We start from the raw sequence: 15,100 nt of genomic DNA, 5'->3' as shown, positions 1-15,100 counted from the left end.
CCCCAGGAATAAGGGTGCATAGGGTAAAACCTCAGATTAAAATATAACACCTCAGATTTACCCCTTTAAAAGCATCAAAACTTGGTTTTAACCATCTTGCTAAGAAACGGTGCTAAGGATATTATATCCAGTACTTCTTCCTAAGTATAGGTTCGCAAGCATACATTCTTTAGTTCTTTCTTCAGAGTATGGGGTCATAGTGATGAATATCAGTTATTGTAATCACAGAGAAGCAATCATAGAAATTAAAGCACATATATAGTTATTCCCTCCTACACCAACTAAATCTTTCTAATTTTCTATGATGTTTGAATTCTTGTCTACCTTTTTTTGCTGTTGTTGTTAATCCTCACCAGAGGCTATTTTTTCCATTGATTTTAAAGAGAGTGGAAGGAAAGGAGGGACCCAGGGGAGGAAGGGAGGGGAGGAGGAAAAGGGGAGAAAGAGAGAGAGAGAGAGAGAGAGAGAGCGAGAGCGAGAGAGAGAGAGAGAGAGAGAGAGAGAGAGAGAGAAAATTGATGTGAAAGAGACACATTGACTGCAGGTTGCCTCCTGTATGTGCCCCGACCAGGGCTGGGGATTGAACCTGCAACCGAGGTACATGCCCTTGACCTGGAATCCAACCTGTGACCCTTTGGTGCTCGGGTCAACGCCGTCCAGGGCTCTTATCTACCTTTAAACATAATGTTCTCCCTACATTTCAGGCGGGTTGCAATCACTTTAGGTATTATAAATGGTTTCTTAGCAGCTGCAGATCTCTTTTCTAATGTGTTGCTTCTATTTTTTCTGTGAGTTAAAAAAAAGAGATTATCAGGCATGTTAATTTCGTGTGTAAACTAGGAGTAAATAAATGCTACTGAAGGTAGAAAAGTTTTAAGGTTAGATATTAACCTATGTACACAATTTCTCCCCCTTTTATCCCAGCAGATAATAGGTCTTGTGCTACTAGTCTCAGGGAGAATTTGTAGCTCCTGTTGAAGAAATAGGGACTGAGAGAGGTGAATTTCCTCTCACCAGGTTTTTTTTTTTTTTAATATATTTTTATTGATTTCAGAGAGGAAGGGAGAGGGAGAGAGAGATAGAAACATCAATGATGATAGAGAATCATTGATTGGCTGCCTCATGCACGCCTCTACTGGGGATCAAGCCCGCAATCCGGGCATGTGCCCTTGACCAGAACCGAACCTGGGACCTTTCAGTCCACAGGCCGACACTCTATCCATTAAGTCAAACCAGCTAGGGCTCACCAGGGTTTTTTTATGACCTAGCCCTTGAACTTGAATGGGGAAAAAATTACATTTTTATTTTCATTAACCTGTATCTGAAATGTAGCATTTCCTTCAGTTATGAATGTAGACAACCAACCACTGTTGCATTAACAGTACCCATGCCCTTTTCATAAGCAGAAATCAGCTATTTTTCATATCCTATTATGGTTGTTGCAATATGTTGAAACATTGTTTACATTTATCACTACTTCAAAAGTATGAAGTTATTAGATCCATCACTAGATCCTAGTATTCAATTTTTTAAAAAAGCAATCACCATACATTACTATATCATGTCTGTTTTTTGAAGTATTTTTATAATCGTACAACAATATTTCCCCACAGGCTGGGGGAAGGAAAAAAAGCAAGAGCAGAGAGGGCTGTGAGAGTGAGAGCAGGAGCACTAGGTCCTGGGGAGGGCATGGCTACTCACAGCATCCAGGGACTATGTCCCAGGTCACCAAGTTGGGAATGGAAACAGTTGACAGAGCCACTGTGCCCTGTGGGGATTGATGCCTGAGGGCCTGATGCCCTGCCCCCAACAAAAGCTCTCCCAAAACTGTGCATAACTCATAGGGGACTCCCCCAAAAGCCATATTCTAAACAACTGAGTTTGACAACTGGAATCTATGGCAATTGTGAAGGCTCCTCTAGTTACTAAAAGGCATAGCGTCAATTACAGGATTTCTGTGCATTGTAAACATCAGCAGCATGGAAAAGGTCAAGCATCTGTCTCAGACTGTAAGGTCTAGCCTGGACTTGCTGTGTATGTATGGAAGTTAAATGAAAGTGAACTCCCCTTTGTGTTATAGCCATGCAGTCCCATATAAGACAACTGAATACTTTTTAAAAAACAGCTGTAATCAGATTGCTCAGGGACCTTTGATGGAATTCCTGAGTAGTGAGTGGCTCTGTTTCCGATGGGGGCTGACGTATGGCAGTCTGCGTGTGTGGCAGGGCTGGGAGAGGCCATGTGTAGTTCTGGTCTCTCCATTTGTTGCCTGCCTCACTGCTAAGGGGACAAAAAAGGGACCCCAGACATCTTTGCACTGAGTCCAGTCTCCATTGCCTCCATTAGAGTCTATACTCCAGCCTCATGGACCAACTCAGTTCTCTGTCTCACTTTCTCCCATTTCTCCATTTCAAAGATAAATTCTCAACTCATGGGCTGAAAGAAGGACCAGGCCAAAGATTCTTCCTCCTCCTTTCTACCTTGTCCACAAATTCCCTCCTCAAAATTAAATACCCATTTGGGGTGAGGAGGACTAGCTCTGCTCCCCTTCAACTCTTAGGAAGAGCTTGCTTTCCCACTCGTGTGTCCCCTCCTCAGACCTTTCTTACCCTCAATGTACCCCAACCTCTGCAGGGAGAGGGGAGAGAGTATGAGGGAGAGGTAGGGGTAGTGCCCAAATTTTTGTTATTCCCTGAACCCTGATTTTGGCTGTCTATAGCTGAGCCTGGTGTGGGAAGAAGAGTCTTAGGCCTCAGCTCGCCAGACTGCGCAATGGATCAGCTGAGGCAGGCTCCTTCCCACCCCCAGATAGTGTCAGCAATTTCAAAGGCAACATCTTCTAAGGTTGAATGTCTTGCCCTTGGATGAAGCTCGGGGCAGGATTAAGCTAATGGCTATAGATCCTTCTCCCTCATCTCTATGCCTCAACAAGCAACAGGGAGGCCAGGTGATGGAGAGACAGGAGACCTGGGTTCTAGTCCAATGTCTGCCAGTAACACATCCCTAGTCCATACAAGTCTCTTCTCCATTTTTAATACAAATGGGTGAAACTAGATGAATGTTAATGTCTTTTTCATCTTTTAATGGTCCTTACCTATTATCTACATCCCCCAAAACAATACTCTCTCTTAGGCAAACCAATAGGCTCCATTGTGATGAGGGGTCTATCCCAAACCACACAGTTAAGCAGGGGGAAGAGGAAATTGGAACTTAACTATTTAGGATCTCAATCCACTAACTGCGTTGGTCAAGTCTAAACCTCACCTCAGTCGCTCTACCCCTCTTCTAAAGATACATGCTAGAGGGAGAATGTTCAAGGCCCAGGACAGCCCTCCTCCTGCTGCTGAGCTCATAGTCAGTGAGGAAGGGAGCCAAAGAAGCTCATGACCTGGGACGCAAAAGGAAGCATGGAGGCCCAGTCAGATGTGAGACTGGCAGATGGAAAGGAATGGGTGCTAGGGATGCATTAGGATAAGAAAAAAATGGGATGGGTGCTAGAATAGCTTGTTTGTTCAGAAAACAATGTCCCAAGCATCACACTGTTGTTGTCAGAGAAAAATGCCACATTATCTAAACATGCAATCAGTTTGGCTGGGAAAAGAAGCCATTACTTAGTGACAGATACAGTCTATGAGAAATAGGTTGGAAGGGGGCAGAACAGAGGCATGCCTCTATCTCTGCATGGTGAGAGGAAGGTGGACTTTTACAAGCTGCCATTGGTCTGTTCAGGCCTGACACCTTGCTTCCTGATCCACTGTGTCTGTTGGAACCCCACAAAGATGGAGTTCAGAGGATAAATAACCTTGAGACCACAGTAGTGGCTAGGCGTTTCATTGTTCTCTCTCTTTATTTTTAAAATTTTGCAATACTTGATATAGTCAAAAGAATATATGCTATGCATATGTAGTCATGTGCCTAATAATAAAACAAACACCTGTGGCCCCACCACCCCACTTAATAACTACAAAACTACTACCTGTGCTCAAAGATCTCATCCCCTGCCCTAGCCAAACGTGACTGCTATTCTAAATTTGTCCCACAATATTTTGCTTTTCTTTATATTTTTTCCATACATAAAGCACCAAACAATAAATTTAGTTTGGGTTATTTTTTTAATTACTTCTTTTTTTTTAATTTAATAAATCTTTATTGTTCAGATTATTACAATTTTTCCTCTTTTTCCCCCCCATAGCTCCCCTCCACCTGGTTCACACCCCACCCTCTGCCCTTACCCCATCCCCCACTGTGCTCATCCATAGGTGTACGATTTTTGTCCAGTCTCTTCCCGCACCCCCCACACCCTTTTCCCTCCGAGAATTGTCAGTCCACTCCCTTTCTATGCCCCTGATTCTATTATATTCACCAGTTTATTCTGTTCATCAGACTTTTTTATTCACTTGATTTTTAGATTCATTTGTTGATAGATATGTACTTGTTGTTCATAATTTTTATCTTTACCTTTTTCTTCTTCTTCCTCTTCTTAAAGAATACCTTTCAGCATTTCATATAATACTGGTCTGGTAGTGATGAACTTCTTTAGCTTTTTCTTATCTGTGAAGCTCTTTATCTGTCCTTCAATTCTGAATGATAGCTTTGCTGGGCAGAGTATTCTTGGTTGTAGGTTCTTGCTATTCATCACTTTGAATATTTCTTGCCACTCCCGTCTGGCCTGCTTAGTTTCTGTTGAGAAATCCGCTGACAATCGTATGGGTGCTCCCTTGTATGTAACTAACTGTTTTTCTCTTGCTGCTTTTAATATTCTCTCTTTGTCTTTTGCCCTTGGCATTTTAATTATGATGTGTCTTGGTGTGGTCCTCTTTGGATTCCTTTTGTTTGGGGTTCTGTGCGCTTCCTGGACTTGTAAGTCTATTTCTTTCACCAGGTGGGGAAAGTTTTCAGTCATTATTTCTTCAAATAGTATCTTACTCTCTCTTTTCTTCTGGCACCCCCATAATTCTGATGTTGGTATGCTTGAGGTTGTTCCAGAGGCTCCTTAGACTATCTTCATATTTTTGGATTCTTTTTTTTAAAATTTCTTTATTGATTAAGGTATCACATATTTGTGCTCATCCCCCCATTCCCCTCCGGAACCCTTCCCCACGCATGCCCCCACCCCCCTGTTGTCCCTGACCACTGGTTAGGCTTATATGCATGCATACAAGCCCTTTGGTTGATTTCTCCCCCTTACCCCCACCCTCCCCTACCTTCCCTGAGGTTTGACAGTCTGATCGATGCATCCCTGTCTCCAGGTCTGTTTTTGTTCATCAGTTTATGTTGTTCATTATTTCCCCTAGACGAGTGAGATCATGTGATACTAGAAATACACTTATAAGAACCGAAAATGGGACAAGCAATAATGGTTATGCTGAGAGGCAAATGAATCAGTCTGTAGTGCGTTTCTTTCTGGGCCAACAGTTCTTTTGAGTCCCAATTTCAATGTCAAACAGTTCCTTATGTGTACATGTCAGCAATGATATTTCAGTTCTGGATGGTGGACAAATGGTGGTAATGCAGGTCTGACCCTCTCTGGTTTGGTCCTGGGCAACCTGCCGCGATGCACAGCTGCTGACTGCTAGTATGGTAAGGCGTTGTCAGCGTCTTCCATCTCTGAACTGTTTCTCTTCTGTCTTCATGGCTGGAGCAATTCCTCTCTGTTGCAGGAATCCACATGGTCTTGGAGTTGTTTTCTGAAAATATACAAACATATTCTCGACCAAAAGTTAATAAAGGAATCTTTTCTATAAATTTGACTTGGGATCCTTTTTCATTTTTTTGCCCAAACGATTTTCCTTTGGCTTGTTTTGACACCATGTGTGTTTTTCATGGGTGTCTTGCTGTTAGCATTACAAATGAAAGTTAATTTTCTAAAGTAAAAGTTTTCTAAATGTAATTTACTTACAGGATATTTTTCCTTACATGATATTCTTCTACTGTTCCCCATTTTTTTGATTTAAATATTAGGAGGCTTCTGGAAATTTTATAATGTAGTCTTGATAGCTTTTAAATTTTAATTTTTTGCACTAAAATATAACTGCTTTAGGTTCATTACATGTTATGCAATTTTACCATGAGATGAACTACCAATAAAAATTTTAGTTAACACTTTAGGAACAGCTTTTTGTCCAGTACCATTAATTTTTCTAGAATATTCACTTATTTCAATTAGCCAATTTAAATTAGTCTGAGAACTGGACTACTATTTTACTGTCAAATTTAATACTCTATCAACAATCTTATTTTACCCTGTAAATATTAGTGGGAAGGATTATTTATTTGCCTTCTTGAGTAGGCCCTGAGCATTCCTGGTGCTAGGCTGGATTTAGATATCAAAAATCCACTTCCCCACACCATGGGTACAAGACAACTCAAACAAGACTTGTTGCAGTGAGAGGGCAGCTGCTGTCGGCCAAGTCTCTGTCTGTTACCTGGGTCCCGATTTGAGCTGGGCATGGGAAGTGAAGCAGCCATGGGGGCAGGAGTATTTTTGGATTCTTTTTTCTTTTTGCTTTTCTGGTTGAGTGTTTTTTGCTTCTTTGTATTTTAAATCTTTGACTTGATTCTTGTGATCCTCTAGTCTGCTATTAGATCTCTGTATAATATTTTTTATTTCAGTCAGTGTATGCTTAATTTCTAGTTGGTCCTTTTTCATATCCTCGAGGGTCTCACTAAATTTATCGGCCTTTTCTAGAAAATTCTTGAAAAACCTTATAACCGTGGTTTTGAACTCTATATCCAGTCGTTTGCTTTCCTCCATTTCTTTCATTTGTGATCTGTTTCTTTGTCTCCACATTTTGGCTGCTTCCCTGAGTTGATGGAGTGGCTTTGTGTGCTAGGTGTCCTATAGGGCCCAGTGGCTCAGCCTCCCCAGTTACCTGAGGTGGACACTCTTGGTGCACCCCTTTGTGGGCTGTGTGCACAGTCTTGTTGTAGTTAAGCCTTGATTGTTGTTGGTATCACTGGGAGGAATTGACCTCCAGGCCAATTGGCTGTGAGGATCAGCTGTGTCTATGCTGGAGAACTTCTGTGCTGGAGACACTCTTATGGGAGAAGACTCGCAAAAGCCTCTGTGCTCAGCTTGGATGGGGCGGAGTCTCAGGGCAGAGCAGACAGCATTGGTTTCCCATCAGCCCTGCCCTAATAGGCCCCTGTGTCTCAGTGTCCCGTGGTACTCGCTGCAAACACCCCTGAGAGAAAGCCGCCCTCGAGTTCCGCCCGCTGCCAGACAGTCCAGTTTCTCCCCGAATGAGTCTGGGTCCCCAGAGTCTTGCCCGGAACTAGAGTTCAGCACAGTCATGAGCTTTTGTCCCCCTCCCACTTGAGAAAGCCAGCCGCGCATTCAGTTGCCAGTTCTCTTCGCGCACGCGCCTCAGTACCTCTGCCTCCTGCAGCTCCTCTGAGTCTCAGTGTGTTTTTCTCTTTCCTTCTAGTTGTAGAATTTCCACTGAGCCAGCCTTCCTGTGGTTCTGGATGATGTCGGTTTTGTCTTTTAGTTGTAGTTTTGAAATTGTTGTGTGAGGCAGCAGTTTAGGTGTTTACCTATGCCGCCATCTTGGTTTTCTCTAGTTTGGGTTATTTTTAAATTTAACAAGAATGTATTTTGTGAATTACTTTTTTCACTCATATTTCTCTAATTCATCCATAACGATGTGTGTAGAATTCATTCATTTATATTAGTATTTCATTGTGTGAATATACCACAATTAATTCATCCATTCTTTTGTCCAAGGGCATTTGGATTCTTTCCAATTTTTTTGCTGTTTTGATGTCTGTGTTTCCTAGAGCCCAAGTATAAGAATTTCTCTGGGATATACACCCTGAGGTAGAAGTATTGGCTCAAACTGTTTTTCAGAATGAATGGATCAATTTATTTTCCATCCATCAGAGTTCCTGCTGTGCTGCATCCTCACCAAGACTTGGGATTGTTCTCCCAATTCCCCTAACCTTGGGTACCTCTGCCAGTGACTCTGAGGTATGCTCCCACCTTCCCCAGCCAGAGCCTATGGCTTTTTTAATGCCCCAGTGAACGTGCTGAGCTGTTTTTATGTACCTACAGTCATAACTAAATAACATTGGACACAGGAAGAGGAGGAAATGACAGTTTAGGGATGACTAGGAGACTTGGTATCTTTCTATGTGACTATCAGAATCATCAGATCCTTTTAGAGAATGAAGGCAGATTTTTAAAAAATGTTTTTCTTCTATTTTCTTTAAAAAAAAAATATTTTTATTGATTTCAGAGAGGAAGGGAAAGGGTAAGAGAGATAGAAACATCCATGATGAGAGAGAACCATTGATGGGCTGCCTCCTGCATGCCCCCCACTGGAGATCGAGCCTGCAACCCGAGCATGTGCCCCTGATTGGAATCGAACCTGGGACCCTTCAGTCTGCAGGCCAACATTCTATCCACTGAGCCAAACGGCTAGGGCTCTTCTATTTTCAATTGCAGTTCACATTCAATATTATTTTGTGTTATTTGAACGCAGATTTGTTAGTTCTACCCTAATCCAAAGCACACTGGAGCCTGGTCTCCCTAGGTCAGGAAGATGCCTAATTAATTTTCTTCCCTATCAACCCCCGCTCCGCCCCACTCCTTTCTCAGGTGAACACAATTTACCTGTCTCTGCTCTCGCTTGAACTCTCTAAGTCAGTATCTCTCCCAGTGTGGTCCACCACCCATATGAGAATCAGCTAGGGTGCTTGTTAAAAATGCAGATTCTCAGACCCCTCCTCAGACTGAATCTGACTCTGGGGTGCAGCTCTGGAACCTGATGCTTAACAAGTTCCCCAGATGATCCGTGTGCTCATTGATGTCTGGGAGCTGTTGCTCTAAGCAGGGAGCTCAGGCCAAAGTCATCTCCAGGTTCATTCAGACACTCTCCCAACAGTTCCCCATAAGGAACAAGTCAAATCCCATCTTCTCATGACCTTTCCCCTACTTCCACCATCTCCACCCTCCCCCAGCTGGGATAGGAAGACCACTTATATTGTAGCATCTGTGTATACAAGATGTGCATCCCAGCATTGTTTACAGTAAAGAAAAACAAAACAACTGCCTGCCAGTGAACTTCTGCTCCAATAATATAATGGTATATCTTTCCAATGGAATGCTCTATAACTATTCAAAGTGACTTTTTGCTTTTTGTTATGCAAAGTGATGAGGTCCTAGAAAGCCTCAGCGTATTGTTTGTGGATTCCAAAGAAATAACCCGGAGGACTGGCTGTGAAAGACATGGGTTTATTAGGACTTACATGTGCACCGTTAGCAACCGACTGTGAAGTTTACTGGCTGCCACCAGTGAATTTGTCCCACTAAAGTCCCATCTGGTTAGTGGTGGCAGCCTGCCGATGCTATTGTTTTGCCGTTGCTCAGAATTTCCCAATGCAAGTACTGAAAACAGAAAATCAGGGCATGCAGGGGGCGGGGGACGTGCCTGTGCACAAACTGTGTGAGATCAAAACTCTAGCTATTTACAATCCAGTTCACATCTAGAAGCAGTTTCTCTTTGGCCTTTCTTAGACTGAGTTGCTGGCCAGTTTCCCAAGCTCTCACAGTCCATTTACAGATGCCCTTCATTATATTTCCACAGGGTGGAAGGAAGAGTTGGGCCCTAGCCAGTTTGGCTCAGCGGATAGAGCGTCGGCCTGCGGACTCAAGGGTCCCGGGTTCGATTCTGGTCAAGGGCATGTACCTTGGTTTCAGGCACATCCCCAGTAGGAGGTGTGCAGGAGGCAGCTGATCGATGTTCCTCTCTCATCGATATTTCTAACTCTCTATCCCTCTCCCTTCCTCTCTGTAAAAAATCAATAAAATATATTAAAAAAAAAAGAGTTGGAACATGCGAAGGAGCCCATGTTCCCATTTATCATATATTTTTAATATTGCATCTCCACTTCCTTCTTCCTTTCTTTTTTTAATTGATTTCAGGGTGGGGGGAAGCATCGATTGGCTGCCCCTTGCATGCCCCCCAACTAGGGATCAAACCCGCAACCTGGGTATGTGCCCTGACCAGGAATCAAACCCACCTTCTCGTATATACAGTTTCATACGCCAATCAACTGAGCCACACTGTCCAGGGCTTTTTTTTTTTTTTTTTTTTTTAAATGTGCCCCAGGCATGAAACAGCTCTGGTCACCAACACGGGCATCAAGGTAGGATAAACTTAGGACAGTACGTCTGCCTTGCCCCTGACTGTTTTAAGAGCAACACCACCTATCAGGTGTCTCCTTGCCCATTGCCAGGGAATCTGCATCTCTGCTTTCACTCAATCTTTATAAAGTATGTTAAATTATACAGTTTCTACTTTTCTTTGAATTTTCTACATAAGTATGCAGCTATATATATAAAAGCCAAGCGACCGAAGGGCGGAACGACCAGAACGACCAGAAAGACCAGTGGCTATGACGCGCATTGAGGCAACCAACTGGCCCGATCGGGGGCAGGGCTGGCCAGCCAACTGCTGGTAGGCCCTCCGCCCTGCTGGCCCCACCCCTGATTGGCCCCCCAAACTCCAATCACTGAAGTGTGACCTTCAGTGATTCTATGTAAGTAAACGCTCTCCAGCCTTCATAGACTAGGAACCTGAATGATGAGTGATCAGGTGGAAAACTGCTCACGGTCTGGACTGTTAGTCAGGTGTCCAGGAGTGGTACCCAGCACAACCACCATCTTCCCCACCCCAAATCCGCCCCTCCCACCCCAATGCAGTCAGGTGTCCAAGAGAGGTGCCCAGCACAACCACCATCTTCCCCGCCTCAAATCAGCCCCTCCCACCCCGATGCAGTCAGGTGTCCAGGAGTGATGCCCAGCACAACCACCATCTTCCCCACCCCTGATCGGCCCCTCCCACCCCAATGCAGTCAGGTGTCCAGGAGAGGTGCCCAGCACAACCACCATTTTCCTGTGTTCTCTCTCCACTGCTTACTACCAAAGAGGGCAGCCACATCACACCACGGCCTCTCTTTAGAGTGTTTGTCAGCAGGGAACTAAACCGCATTACCTGTCTAGGGAGAGGCTTAGAAACAGAAGCTGTAAGTGTCCCTGACAGTAAAGCACTTTTGAAGCTTCAACTCATCCGAAAGCCAACAGCAAACATGCATACACCCTGCAAAGATCTTTGACACTAATAACTCCCCCTGGCCAACCGTGCCCCCGATTGGCCCCCCCACCTGATCAGGGCGGGTGGCCAGACCCACCCGTGCACGAATTCTTGCACCAGGCCTCTAGTTATCTTTATAATTAAAAAAAAACCCACAGTGAGAGGAAACTGGCTTGGCTCAGTGGATAGAGCATCGGCCTGTGGACTGAAGGGTCCCGGGTTCAATTCCGGTCAAGGGCATGTACTTTGGTTGTGGGCACATCCCCAGTGGGAGGTGTGCAGGAGGCAGCTGATCAATGTTTCTCTCTCATCAATGTTTCTAGCTCTCTATCCCTCTCCCTTCCTCTCTGTAAAATATCAATAAAATATATTTAAAAAATAAAAATAAATAAAAAAACACAGTGAAATACAAAATACAGAAACATCTAGAAGCATTTGCTGGATTTTTTTTTAAGGAGCTGGTTTAGATTATTCAACAAGTCCTGTTAACAAATATCTTTAAATTGTCCAAGGAAATACTATAGGAAATTTTTCTAGAGCTAAGGGCCTGAGTTTCCAGATTAAAAGAGCTCACCAAAAGGCTAGCACACACACAAAAAAATGCAGATGTTTGTCATTAAATTCCAGAACACCAGGAATAAAAAGAAGATCCTAAGCACTTCCAAAGAGAAAACAGGAAAAACAGGCCAAATACAAAGTATCAAGAAACAAAGTGGTGCCCTAACCGGTTTGGCTCAGTGGATAGAGCATCGGCCTGCGGACTCAAGGGTCCCAGGTTCGATTCTGGTCAAGGGCATGTACCTTGGTTGCGGGCACATACCCAGTAGGGAGTGTGCGGGAGGCAGCTGATCGATGTTTCTCTCTCATCGATGTTTCTAACTCTCTATTCCTCTCCCTTCCTCTCTGTAAACATCTCCCGCTTAAAAAAAAAAAAAAAGAATCAGAGTGGTGTTTCGAACATTTGGGAAAAGGTAGTGAAATAGAGATAAGCACACAGAAAACTAAGCAAGTAAAAAATGACAAATGAAAATTTCAGGGAAACCATTAGTTCAAGAAATAAAAAAAAAAGAAGAAATAAAACATAGAGTACTGAAGTCAGCATAATGTAATGCCTAGAACTGATAAAATGAAATTGGAACATATGCTATTATTTAGAAATATGGTTAAAAACAAGGGGAAAAGTTAAAGGAATTAAAAGTAATTGCCTCTGAGGAATGGGACAGAGGTATGGCTAAAAGACTGTTGTATTTTGCCATAAGCCTTATAGCTGTGTTTTTTTAAAACTATGCACACTCATTATTTTTATAATAAAGGTTGGAACACACATACCCTGCTGATGGAATGCAAAATGATGCAGTCATTAATTTAAAAAGTTAAACATAGTGTTACCATATGACCTTGCAATTCCACTCCTATGAATATATTCAAGAGAATTGAAAACAAGTGTTCAAACAACATGTACACGAATAGTTCACAATAGCCAAAAAGCAGAAACAATCCAAATGTCCATCAACTGATGAATGGATAAGTAAAATGTGGCTTATATATCCTATAGTGGAATATTATTCAGCCATAAAAAGGAATGATTGATGCCCGGCTGCAGTGGCTCAGTGGAGCGTCAACCTGTTCTAATCCAAAATTGTTGAGACCTGTTGTTCTCATGCAAAATTGTGAATTGTGGACCAATAAGAGATGCATACAAATAACAACAAAGAACAAATTGGGGTGAGCACCTTAATAAAATGACAAACCAAGTATTATGGAGTTTCAAAGGAGGGAGAAGTCATGGATGGAGGACTCAGGAAAAATGTGTGAAGTGGCAATTTGTGATGGAACATAAGTATGTATAGGTTATGGACAGTTGAAACAGTGGGACAGAGAAGAGGGGCATTTCAGTAAGAGAGGCCAGTTTGAGGAGAGAGCGAAGGAGGGGGAGGCGAGGAGAGAGAGAGAGAGAGAGAGAGAGAGAGAGAGAGAGAGAGAGAACACAAGAATGTTCAGGGACCAGATCATAGTGAGTTTGGCTGGAGGGTGGCTAAACATGGGAAGAAAAGAGTGGGACTCTGTTCTGAATGGTCTTTCTTGTATGCTAGGGTGAAGTCATATTAAATATAAATGAAAGAGTCAATATTGTAGAGATGCCGATTCTCTCAGAATTGATCTTTATATTTAATGTAATAACAATAAAACATCTCGAAAGGATTTTTGTAGAAAACTTAGTAAAATGGTTCCTGAGTTTATCTGGAAACATAAACTTGCGAGGAGAGTTAGACAATAAAAAGCTATAGTGCCCTAGCCGGTTTGGCTCAGTGGATAGGGCAATGGCCTGCGGACCAAAGGGTCCTGGGTTTGATTCCGGTCAAGGGCAGGTACCTCAGCTGCAGGCTCCTCCCCAGCCCGGGGCCTGGTTGGGGCACGTGCATGAGGCAACCAAAGGATGTGGTTCTCTCACATCGATGTTTCTGTCTTTCCCTCTCTCTTCCACTCTTCCTAAAAGATCAATGGAAAAATATCCTCAGGTGAAGATGAACAAAAAACAAAAACAAAAAAAAATCTATGGTAATTAAAACAAATGTGTACATGTATAGAAATAGGCAGACAGATCAATGAAACAAGCCTAGAAATAAACCCAAGCATATATGGGAACTACATAAATTACTAAGAAGACAATTCAAATTGATGGGTTAAAAATGGTGTTCAAATGAAATAAGCCAGTCACAAAAAGGTAAATGCTGTATGATTCCACTTATATAAGCTATCTAAAATAGTCAAATTCATAGAAACACAAAGTGGAATTGTGCTTATCAGGGCCTAGGGTAGCCTTGGGCAAACTACGGCCCGCGGGCCGGATCCGGCTGTTCTATCCGGTTCTCTTGCTCTCCCCTCCGCTCCTTTACTTTGAATTTATATTAGTTCACACAAACACTCCATCCATGCTTTTGTTCCGGCCCTCCAGTCCAGTTTAAGAACTCATTGTGGCCCTCGAGTCAAAAAGTTTGCCCACCCCTGGAGGGGAGGAGATAGACAAGGGGAATTGTTGTTTAATGGATATAGAGTTTTAGTTTTGCAAGTTAAAAGTTCTGGAAATATGTTTCACAACAATGTTCAAATTAACACTACCAAACTGTACAGTTAAAAATGGTTAAGAAGCCCAGCCAGCATGGCTCAGTGGTTGAGTATCAACCTATGAACCAGAAGGTCACAGTTTGATTCCTGGTCAGGGCACATGCCTGGGTTGCTGGCTCGATCCCCAGTGTGGGGTGTGCAGGAGGCAGCCAATCAATAATTCTCTCTCATCATTGATGTTTCTCTCTCTCTCCTCCTTTCTGAAATCAATAAAAAAATATTTTTAAAAAATGGTTAGGACAGTAAACTTTATGTTATGTGTATTTTACTACAATAAAAACACCTTAATAGTAGTGAAACATTCAGTTAGCCATTTAGAAAAGGTCCATACCTCACTAGATTCCAGACAGATTAGATATAACAATAGTGAATATTTAAAGAATGAACACCAATCCTCTTCATACTCTTCCCAAAAAATTGAAGAGGAAGGAACACTTTCACACTCACTCTAGATTACCCTGAAGCAAAAATCAGACAATGATACTACAAAAAAAAGAAATCTATACCAATATCCCTTATTAATATTAATGCAAAATCCTCAACAAAATACTAGCAAACTGAATTCAACAGTATATTAAAATACACTATGACCAAGTGGGTCTACTCTTGGAATGCAAGGAAAGTTTAACATATGAAAATCAATTAATATACCACATAAATCGAACGAAGGGGGAAAAACCAAATGATTATCTCAACTGATGGAGACAAAGCATTTGACAAAGTTTAGCACCATTTTTTGATAAAAAACACTCAACAAATTAGGAACAGAAGGAAACTACCTCAAGATAATAAAGGCTATACATAAATGAAAAGCCTCAGCTAATGGCATACTCAAGTGTGAAAGACCAAAAGCTTTTTCTTTAAGATCAGCAGCAATA

At 42.5% G+C, this 15,100-nt stretch overlaps 1 protein-coding gene across 1 annotated transcript in view; it reads right to left on the bottom strand.

Annotated features, from left to right (window-relative positions):
• The window catches only part of PAFAH1B1 (platelet activating factor acetylhydrolase 1b regulatory subunit 1), a 133,471-nt gene that overhangs the window by 116,945 nt on the left and 1,426 nt on the right, over window positions 1-15,100 (bottom strand). The window lies entirely within an intron of this gene.

The sequence above is a fragment of the Plecotus auritus genome (genome assembly GCF_963455305.1).
Source record: "Plecotus auritus genome assembly, chromosome: 7".
NCBI classification, from domain to species: Eukaryota; Metazoa; Chordata; class Mammalia; order Chiroptera; family Vespertilionidae; genus Plecotus; species Plecotus auritus.
This window is presented reverse-complemented; position numbering and strand designations above follow the sequence as displayed.